This window comes from Leucoraja erinacea, unplaced genomic scaffold (assembly GCF_028641065.1).
Source record: "Leucoraja erinacea ecotype New England unplaced genomic scaffold, Leri_hhj_1 Leri_114S, whole genome shotgun sequence".
NCBI classification, from domain to species: Eukaryota; Metazoa; Chordata; class Chondrichthyes; order Rajiformes; family Rajidae; genus Leucoraja; species Leucoraja erinaceus.
In genome coordinates this window covers 298,742-307,314 of record NW_026575396.1, presented here as the reverse complement: position 1 = coordinate 307,314, position 8,573 = coordinate 298,742, and positions in this window count along the sequence as shown.

Here is an 8,573-nt window from a genome sequence, read left to right as displayed (position 1 = left end):
TGTGTGTGTTGTTGAGAGCCGTGGATAAAGTGAATGCTTGCTATCTTATTCCCCCAGGGTGGAGAATTGATAGGGTAGAGGGCGGCACGGTGGCGCAGCAGTAGAGTTGCTGCCTCATAGCGCCAGTGACCCGGGTTCGACTCCGACCACGGGTGCTGTCTGTACGGAGTTTGTACGTTCTCCTCGTGACCTGCATGGGGTTTCGCCGGGTGCTCCGGTTTCCTCCCACACTCCCAAGACGTGCGGGTTTGTTGGTTAATTGGCTTCAGTAAATTTGTAATTTGTCCCTAGTGTGTGTAGGACAGTGTTAGTGTGCGGGAATCACTGGTTGGTGCGGAATCAGTGGGTCGATGCCATTATTTCTGCGCTGTATCTCTAAATTAAAGTAACTAAACTAAAACTAGAGGGCACAGGCTTAAGGTGAGAGGGGTGGGGGAGATTTAAGAGAGACCTCAGGGGCAACTTTTCAACTCAGAGGGTAGTCTGTATCTGGATCGTGCTGCCAGGGAACGCAATAGAAGTGGATACAATTGAGACTTTAAAAAACATTTGGACAGATGTAAGTATAGGCAATAGAACACCGCCATTCAATGTGATCACGGCTGATCATCCCCAATCAGTGCCCTGTTCCTGCCTTCTCCCCATATCCCCTGACTCCGCTATCTTTAAGAGCCCTATCTAGCTCTCTCTTGAAAGGGATATGGGCAAAATGCAAGAAAGTGTGACTAGCCCAGAATGCCAACTTGGTTTGCGCGGAAAAGGTGGGCCGAAGGGCGTTTTTCCTTTCAATAGATGAGCATTGGAATGGCTGAGGCAGAGAAGGTTGTGAAGGAAGTGCAGGTAAAAGGAATTAGTAAGGTATTAGTATTTGTTGAGTTCACTTGCGTTGATTTTATTATTGAGTTGGATGAATTATTACTACGTGTAGCGAGATACAGTGTAAAGGTTTTATGTTTAGTGATTTTATTATTGTTGAGTTTTTTATTGTCGCTTGCAGCGAGGTACAGTGCAAATGTTTTTGAGTTTATAGAGTTTATTACTGTTAAGTTTATTATTGAGTTGAGTTCATTGTTGTCCCGTGTAGTGAGGTACAGTGAAAAGCTTTTGTTGCGTGCTATCCAGTCAGCGGAAAGACTGTACATGATTACAATCCAGCCATTTGTGGCTGGTATGAGCCTGATGGGCCGAAGGGACTGTCTGCTGTCACGAATGGCTGAAGATCTGCTTCCGTCTCCCACCAGGGCAAACTGAAGGCATCCATGGACGCTGCCACCAGGAGGAAGCTCACGGTACTGCGCATGAAGTCCGAGCAGCAACAGAAGATTTCCCACGTGCGGGTAAGGCAGCATCTGCGGGAGGGTGTATGTGATGGATGGGTGGATGGATGGATGGGTGGATGGATGGAACGGGTGGATGGATGGATGGATGGATGGATGGATGGATGGATGGATGGATGGATGAATGGGATGGATGGATGGATGGATGGATGGATGGATGGATGGTGGGTGGGTGGGTGGGTGGGTGGGTGGGTGGGTGGATGGTTGGGTGGATGGGTGGGTGGTTGGATGGATGGGTGGGTGGATGGATGGATTGATGGGTGGGTGGATGGATGGATGGATGGATGGATGGATGGATGGATGGAGGAATGGATGGATGGAGGAATGGATGGATGTATGGATGGATGGATGGATGGATGGATGGATGGATGGATGGATGGATGGATGGACGGAGGGAGGAATAGACGAATAAATGAATGAATGAATCAATTAATCAATGTATGAAGGAAGGAATGAAGGAATGGATGATGCTTTAAGATACATTAAGTTTAAGATACAGACGTTAAGTCACAAGTAAGAATGTCATTGTTCTATCTTGGACATATGACAGTAAACAGTTATGACATGTCGCGGTGATAATCTTTGTCTTGAATACTGTGTCTTGTGTGAGGGACCTCTCCTCATGTGTGAGAGACCTCTCCCTGTGATGAGCATTCTCCCCTGCATGAGATGAAGGAAGGAATTATACTGTATTTTCACAGGTGATATGTCAAAGTGGGATTCTTTATTTTGAGTACCATACACAATGTATGCAAAGAGTCTCCACGTAAAGGGCACAGTCAAAGTTAAGAAGTGTTCATTAGAGTCCGCAATGGTCCCCCTTTGTTATCCCCACCCCCCCCCCCCCCCCCCCCCTTGCCGGGACCCTCTTTGTTCTCTCAGCGTCCTCGACCGATCTCTGGCACTCACCACCGACCCTGCCTCGAGCATCCACCACCTGGTCTTCTCTTGACGGCTGTACAGCGCTCGCTGGGAGCTTCCCACATGTGACGAGGGATCTCCCCTTCCATGTGAGGGATCTCCCCACCAAAGTCAAAGTCAATTTTATTCGTCACACGGATATCAAATGCAGTGAAATGAATTTGTCAGCAGTGATACACTTAAAAAGAATACACAATCTATAAAATTAAAAGTATCATCTTGACCACTTTCCGTCTGTGCTGTATATAGATTTTAGAAAAAATGCTTCCATATATCGCTATGATTTTTTGGCCATCTTACTCACAGTTCTCCTCCGCTGAACAGGCCCCAACGATTTTTGCCATCGATGAAAAATAAAAAAAGTTATGAGTGTGTAAAAAAACCTTGAGATCCTCTCGCCTGTCAATCATCATGATGAAGGTAACGCCCTTTCTGGGGGGATGGACTATAAACCCCAGATGCCTGGACATGACTCAGTCACTCTGCAAGATTGCGAGGGAGAGGCCATGACTCTCATTCTAAGCTGTGAATCAACTGAGCTGTGAGTCTGCAATGTAAATGATTTGTTAGGCCTTAATGAAAATTAAATGAGTTGTTTGGCCTGCCCTGTGCTTGAAACTGCAATGGCAATGGAAGTGAAATGAAGATGCAATGAACTGTTTGGCCTGCCCTGTGCTTGAAACTGGAATGGCTATGGAAATTAAATGAAAATGCAATGTGCTGTTCAGCCTGCCCTGTGCTTGAAACTGCAATGGCAATGGAAGTGAAATGAAAATGCAATGAGTTGTTCGGCCTGCCCTGTGCTTGAAACGCAATGACAATGGAAGTGACAGTCTCTCACCTGTTTTGGGCAGCATTTCTGGCAGTTTCTGAGCTGCCAGCCAACCAGGCCTGAGTACTGAGCTGCCAGCCAACCAGGCCTGAGTGACTGAGCTGCCAACCCACCAGGCCTGAGTGACTGAGCTGCCAGCCCACCATGCCTGAGTGACTGAGCTGCCAGCCCACCAGGCCTGGGTGACTGAGCTGCCAGCTCACCAGGCCTGAGGCACTGAGCTGCCAGCCCACCAGACCTGAGTGACTGCCAGCCCACCAGGGCTCAGTAACTGAGCTGCCTGCCCCAGAATCCATTCGGGCCGCAATGTCCATACTAGCCCTCTGGAAACCAGTCCCTTCGGTCCTCAACACACATACTAGCGCTCCAGAAAGCCCCCCTCCCCCCCACTGGTCACCAATATTGGAATTGGTGGAGTTATGGAATCTCGCGTTGGGGGACCAGCCCTCCCATGTGAACATGGGACCCAACGGGTCCCACTTAGTCTAGAACACAATAAAGGTTAACACAAACATCCACCACAGCATTTTTCACTGTGGTGGAAGGCAACAAAGTTCAGCCAGTCTTCCTCCTTTGTTCATCCGAGGTCGGGGTCATACACCCTCCGTAGTCGCTGCTACGGCCGGCTGGACATTCAGGCCCTCTCATCAAGATGATCTAAACTCCGACGTCGGGATGGTGAAACACACCCCGCGGCTTGGAGTGCCCGAATCGGTACTTTCCTACCGGAGTCCGTGGCTTCAGGATTTTATCGGCCGTGGGCCGGAGCTGTTCTCCAGCAATTCCCGGCGAGGGATCCCAGACTCAGGATGGTAAGTCCACGCCACGCCCGCGGCTAGAAGCTCCGCAGACCATTGCCCCACGATGTTGTGTATATGGACTTCAGTAAGGCCTTTGACAAGGTTCCTCATGGAAGGTTGGTTAAGAAGGTTCAATGGTTGGGTATTAATGGTGGAGTAGCAAGATGGATGCAACAGTGGCTGAATGGGAGATGCCAGAGAGTAATGGTGGATGGTTGTTTGTCAGGTTCGAGGCCAGTGACGAGTGGGGTGCCACAGGGATCTGTGTTGGGTCCACTGTTGTTTGTCATTTACATCCATGATCTGGATGATGGTGTGGTAAATTGGATTAGGAAGTATGCAGATGATACTAAGATAGGTGGGGTTGCGGGTAATGAAAGAGTTTCAAAGTCTACAGAGAGACTTATGCCAGTTGGAAGAGTGGGCTGAAAGATGGCAGATGGAGTTTAATGCTGATAAGTGTGAGGTGCTACATCTTGGCAGGACAAATCAAAATAGGACGTACATGGTAAATGGTAGGGAATTGAAGAATGTAGGTGAACAGAGGGATCTGGGAATAACTGTGCACAGTTCCCTGAAAGTGGAATCTCATGTAGATAGGGTGGTAAAGAAAGCTTTTGGTGTGCTGGCCTTTATAAATCAGAGCATTGAGTATAGAAGTTGGGATGTCATGTTAAAATTGTAAAAGGCATTTGTGAGGCCAATTCTGGAGTATGGTGTACAATTTTGGTCGCCTAATTATAGGAAGGATGTCAACAAAATAGAGAGAGTACAGAGGAGATTTACTAGAATGTTGCCTGGGGTTCAGCAACTAAGTTACAGAGAAAGGTTGAACAAGTTAGGGCTTTATTCTTTGGAGCGCAGAAGGTTAAGGGGGGACTTGATAGAGGTCTTTAAAATGATGAGAGGGATAGACAGAGTTGACGTGGATAAGCTTTTCCCACTGAGAGTAGGGAATATTCAAACAAGGGGACATGACTTGAGAATTAAGGGACAGAAGTTTAGGGGTAATATGAGGGGGAACTTCTTTACTCAGAGAGTGGTGGCTGTGTGGAATGAGCTTCCAGTGAAGGTGGTGGAGGCAGGTTCGTTTTTATCATTTAAAAATAAATTGGATAGTTATATGGACGGGAAAGGTATGGAGGGTTATGGTCTGAACGCAGGTATATGGGACTAGGGGAGATTATGTGTTCGGCACGGACTAGAAGGGTCGAGATGGCCTGTTTCCGTGCTGTAATTGTTATATGGTTATATGGTGTCAACGACACCAGGCTAGCGATCGGAGCACTCCTCACTGGCAACCCCCGGAAAGGGTTCGCCCCGCTCCGTGATGGAAAGTCTGTGCCGATGCTCCGGGCCCGACTCCGGGGAAGGCCGCTCCAATCCATGTCGTTAGGCCGCGAGGCAGGCGACACGGAAAAAGTCATTTCTCCCCCCCCCCCCCCCCCCCCCCCCCCCCCCCCCCATCCCGAAAGAAAGACACCCAAACTGAGACTAAACACACCAAAAAAAACACTAAAAGTATCAATATTGAACAGGCTGCTGGCAGGGCAGTCATCTGGCAGCGCCCCCACCGACCTCCAGTACCCACTGTAGCCGCCCCCCATGCATCACTGTCCGTCTCGCCCGCTGCAGGAGCAGTCAATCAGCCTGCACGCCAACATCCGCTTCCAGTTTGCGTGAATGCACCGGGTGCTGAGCGAGAGGGAGCAACGCCTGAGCAACGAACTGCAGGATGAGAGGAGCGCATCCTGGCACAGATGCAGGAGAACCTGCAGCGCATGCAGGACACGCTGGATTCCGTGGAGCGGTTCCTGCGACAGCTGCAGACACGCATGGAGCAGCGGGACATCGTGGCTTTGATCAATGTCAGCAACGCAGCTCGACGCAATACCATATAAACCATATAACAACGACAGCACGGAAACAGGCCATATCGGCCCTTCTAGTCCGTGCCGAACACTTGCCGGACGCGGCGGGTTTGCCTAATTCTGCTACTGGATCTTGAATATATGGTTGGGTAGGATAGGGCAGAAGGGTAATACACAATAGACAATATGTGCAGGAGTAGGCCATTCGGCCCCTCGAGACAGCACTGCCATTCAATGTGATCATGGCTGATCATCCCAAATCAGTACCACGTTCCTGCCTTCTCACCATATCCCCTGACTCCGCTAATCTCATAGAGGTGTATAAAATCATAAGGGGGATAGATAAGGTGATTGCACAGAGTCTTTTACCTGAGTAGAGGAATCAAGAACCAGCGGACATAGGTTTACGGTGAGGGAGATTTAATAGGAATCTCAGGGGTGACCTCTTCACTCAGATGGTGGTGGGTAAATGGAACAAACTGCCAGAGGAGGGCGTTGAGGCAGGTATTATCACAATATTTTAAAGACATTTGGATAGGAAAGGTTTAGAGGGATGTGGGATGATCGCTTGCAGGCGGGGCTAGTGTAGAATGGGAGGCGTTGGCAGGTTGGGCCGTGAGGGCCTGTTTCCATGCTGTATATCTCTAAATGAGACTTAGATGGGGCACCTTGTTCGGCATGGGCATGTTGTGCCGAATGTCCTTTTTCCATGCTGTATATCTCTAAATGAGACAGTCTTAGATGGGGCACCTTGGTCGGCATGGGCAGGTTGGGCCGAATGGCCTGTTTCGTGTTGTGTGACTGTGACTTATTAACCGAATGAAGACTGAGATATCTTTCTTGTTCATTTCAGGAGGAACGTATTTGGAATAGGAGGTAAGATATCTCACCTCTCTCTTGAAGGCCATGTGTTATAGGAGCAGAATTGGACGATAATGCCCTGATTCAGTCATGGCTGATCTACCTTTCCCTCTCAATCCCATTGTCCTGCCTTCTCCCCATAACATTTCACACCCTTATTGGTCAAGAACCTATCAATCTCCACCTTCAAAATACCCAATCGCTGGGCCTCCGCCGCCGTCTGTCGCACTGAAATCCACAGATTCACCGCCCTCTGACGAGTGAAATCCTTCCCATGTCCATTTTGAAGACTCATTGTGTATGAACTCCGAACAAACTTCTCAGGATGTGTGTTTGATGATGTGAAATAATGTTGATTGGTAAATTATGTACCGATTGATTTTCCTTTTGTCTTTTGCTGTCGATATGTTACTGGGCGCTGGGCTGAGCGAGGAACCTCACGCGTGGATGGAGAGATGGAATAGAACACGGGTAGAGTGCGTGACACAAAGAAAAATAGAAAAATAAATGCAGTAGTAGGCCATTCAGCCCTTCGAGCTAACACCGCCATTCAATATGATCATGGCTGATCATCTAAATTTAGTACCCCGTTCCTGCTTTCTCCCCACATACCTTGATTCTGTTAGCCCGACGAGCTAAATCTAAATCTCCCTTGAAAACATCCAGTGAAATGGCCTCCACCGCCATCTGTGGCAGAGAATTCCACAGGTTCACAACTCTCTGATGAATCTTCTTAGGGTTGTATTTCATTTGATCACTGAAAGCACCAAGGCTTCAATGATTTTAAAAAGTGCATCTACTTCATGAGAAGATTACGGAGAGTCGGTTTGTCAAGGAGGGTGCTGTCGAACTTGTACAGGTGCACAGTAGAGAGCATGCTGACCGGTTGCACGTGGCTTGGTTCGGTAACTTGAACGTCCAGGAGCGTAAAAGACTGCAGAAAGTTGTGACCACTGCCCAGTCCATCATCGGCTCTGACCCCCCCCCCCCCACCCCCCCCCCCCCCCCCCCCCCCCACACCCCCCCCCCCCCCCCCCCCCCCCCCCCCCCACCCCCCCCCCCCCCCCCCCCCCCCCCCCCCCCCCCCCCCCCCCCCCACCATCGAAGGAATCTATCGCAGTCCCTTCCTTAAAAAGGCTGCCAGCATCATCAAGGACCCACACCATCCTGGCCACACACTCATCTCTCCGTTGATATTCGGAGGAAGGTACAGGAGCTTGAAATCTGGAAAATCCAGGTTCAAGAACAGCTTCTTCCCCACAGCCATCAGGCTATTAAACACAACATCAAACAAGCTCTGAACAATAACAGCCTATTGCACTTTATCTGTTTATTTATTGTGCACATATATGGTCTATGGTCTATGGTATATAGACATACTGAAGTTTTATCTCCTGCTCTGTATTATGTTTCCATATACTGTTGTGTTGCAGCAAGCAAGAATTTCATTGTCCTATCTGGGACACATGACAATAAAACTCTCTTGACTCTTGACTCTCTTGGCACGTAATTCGAATAAACAAAACCTTTCTATTATGTTCTTGTGAATTTTACTGGTCGGGCGAATTATCCAAATTCAACAAAGGGGCATTAAATGTATCTATTGCATTAATCTATTATTGTATAATTTCGTCATGTTTTGGGGGGTCTTTGCCCTCAAAGAGGATCCACTCATAGCTTCTACAAATGCTTCCTGATCAATTTAATTCTACCAGAAGTTCACTTCTCGCTCCTGCATTGAGGGTCTCTCCACTATTCCACCTCATGCATGTGCGGCATCTGCTGACTCTTGTGGCCCAGTGAATTCTGGACATCAACAACGATGAACCAAGCATTATAAATTATTATATTCAACAAATCGCATGCGTGTAGAACTTCAAATTAGCAGAATATGGTTTAAAAATATGCAGCGTGTCAAGAAGGTTCGTAAAAATTTCATGCAGGCAACCGC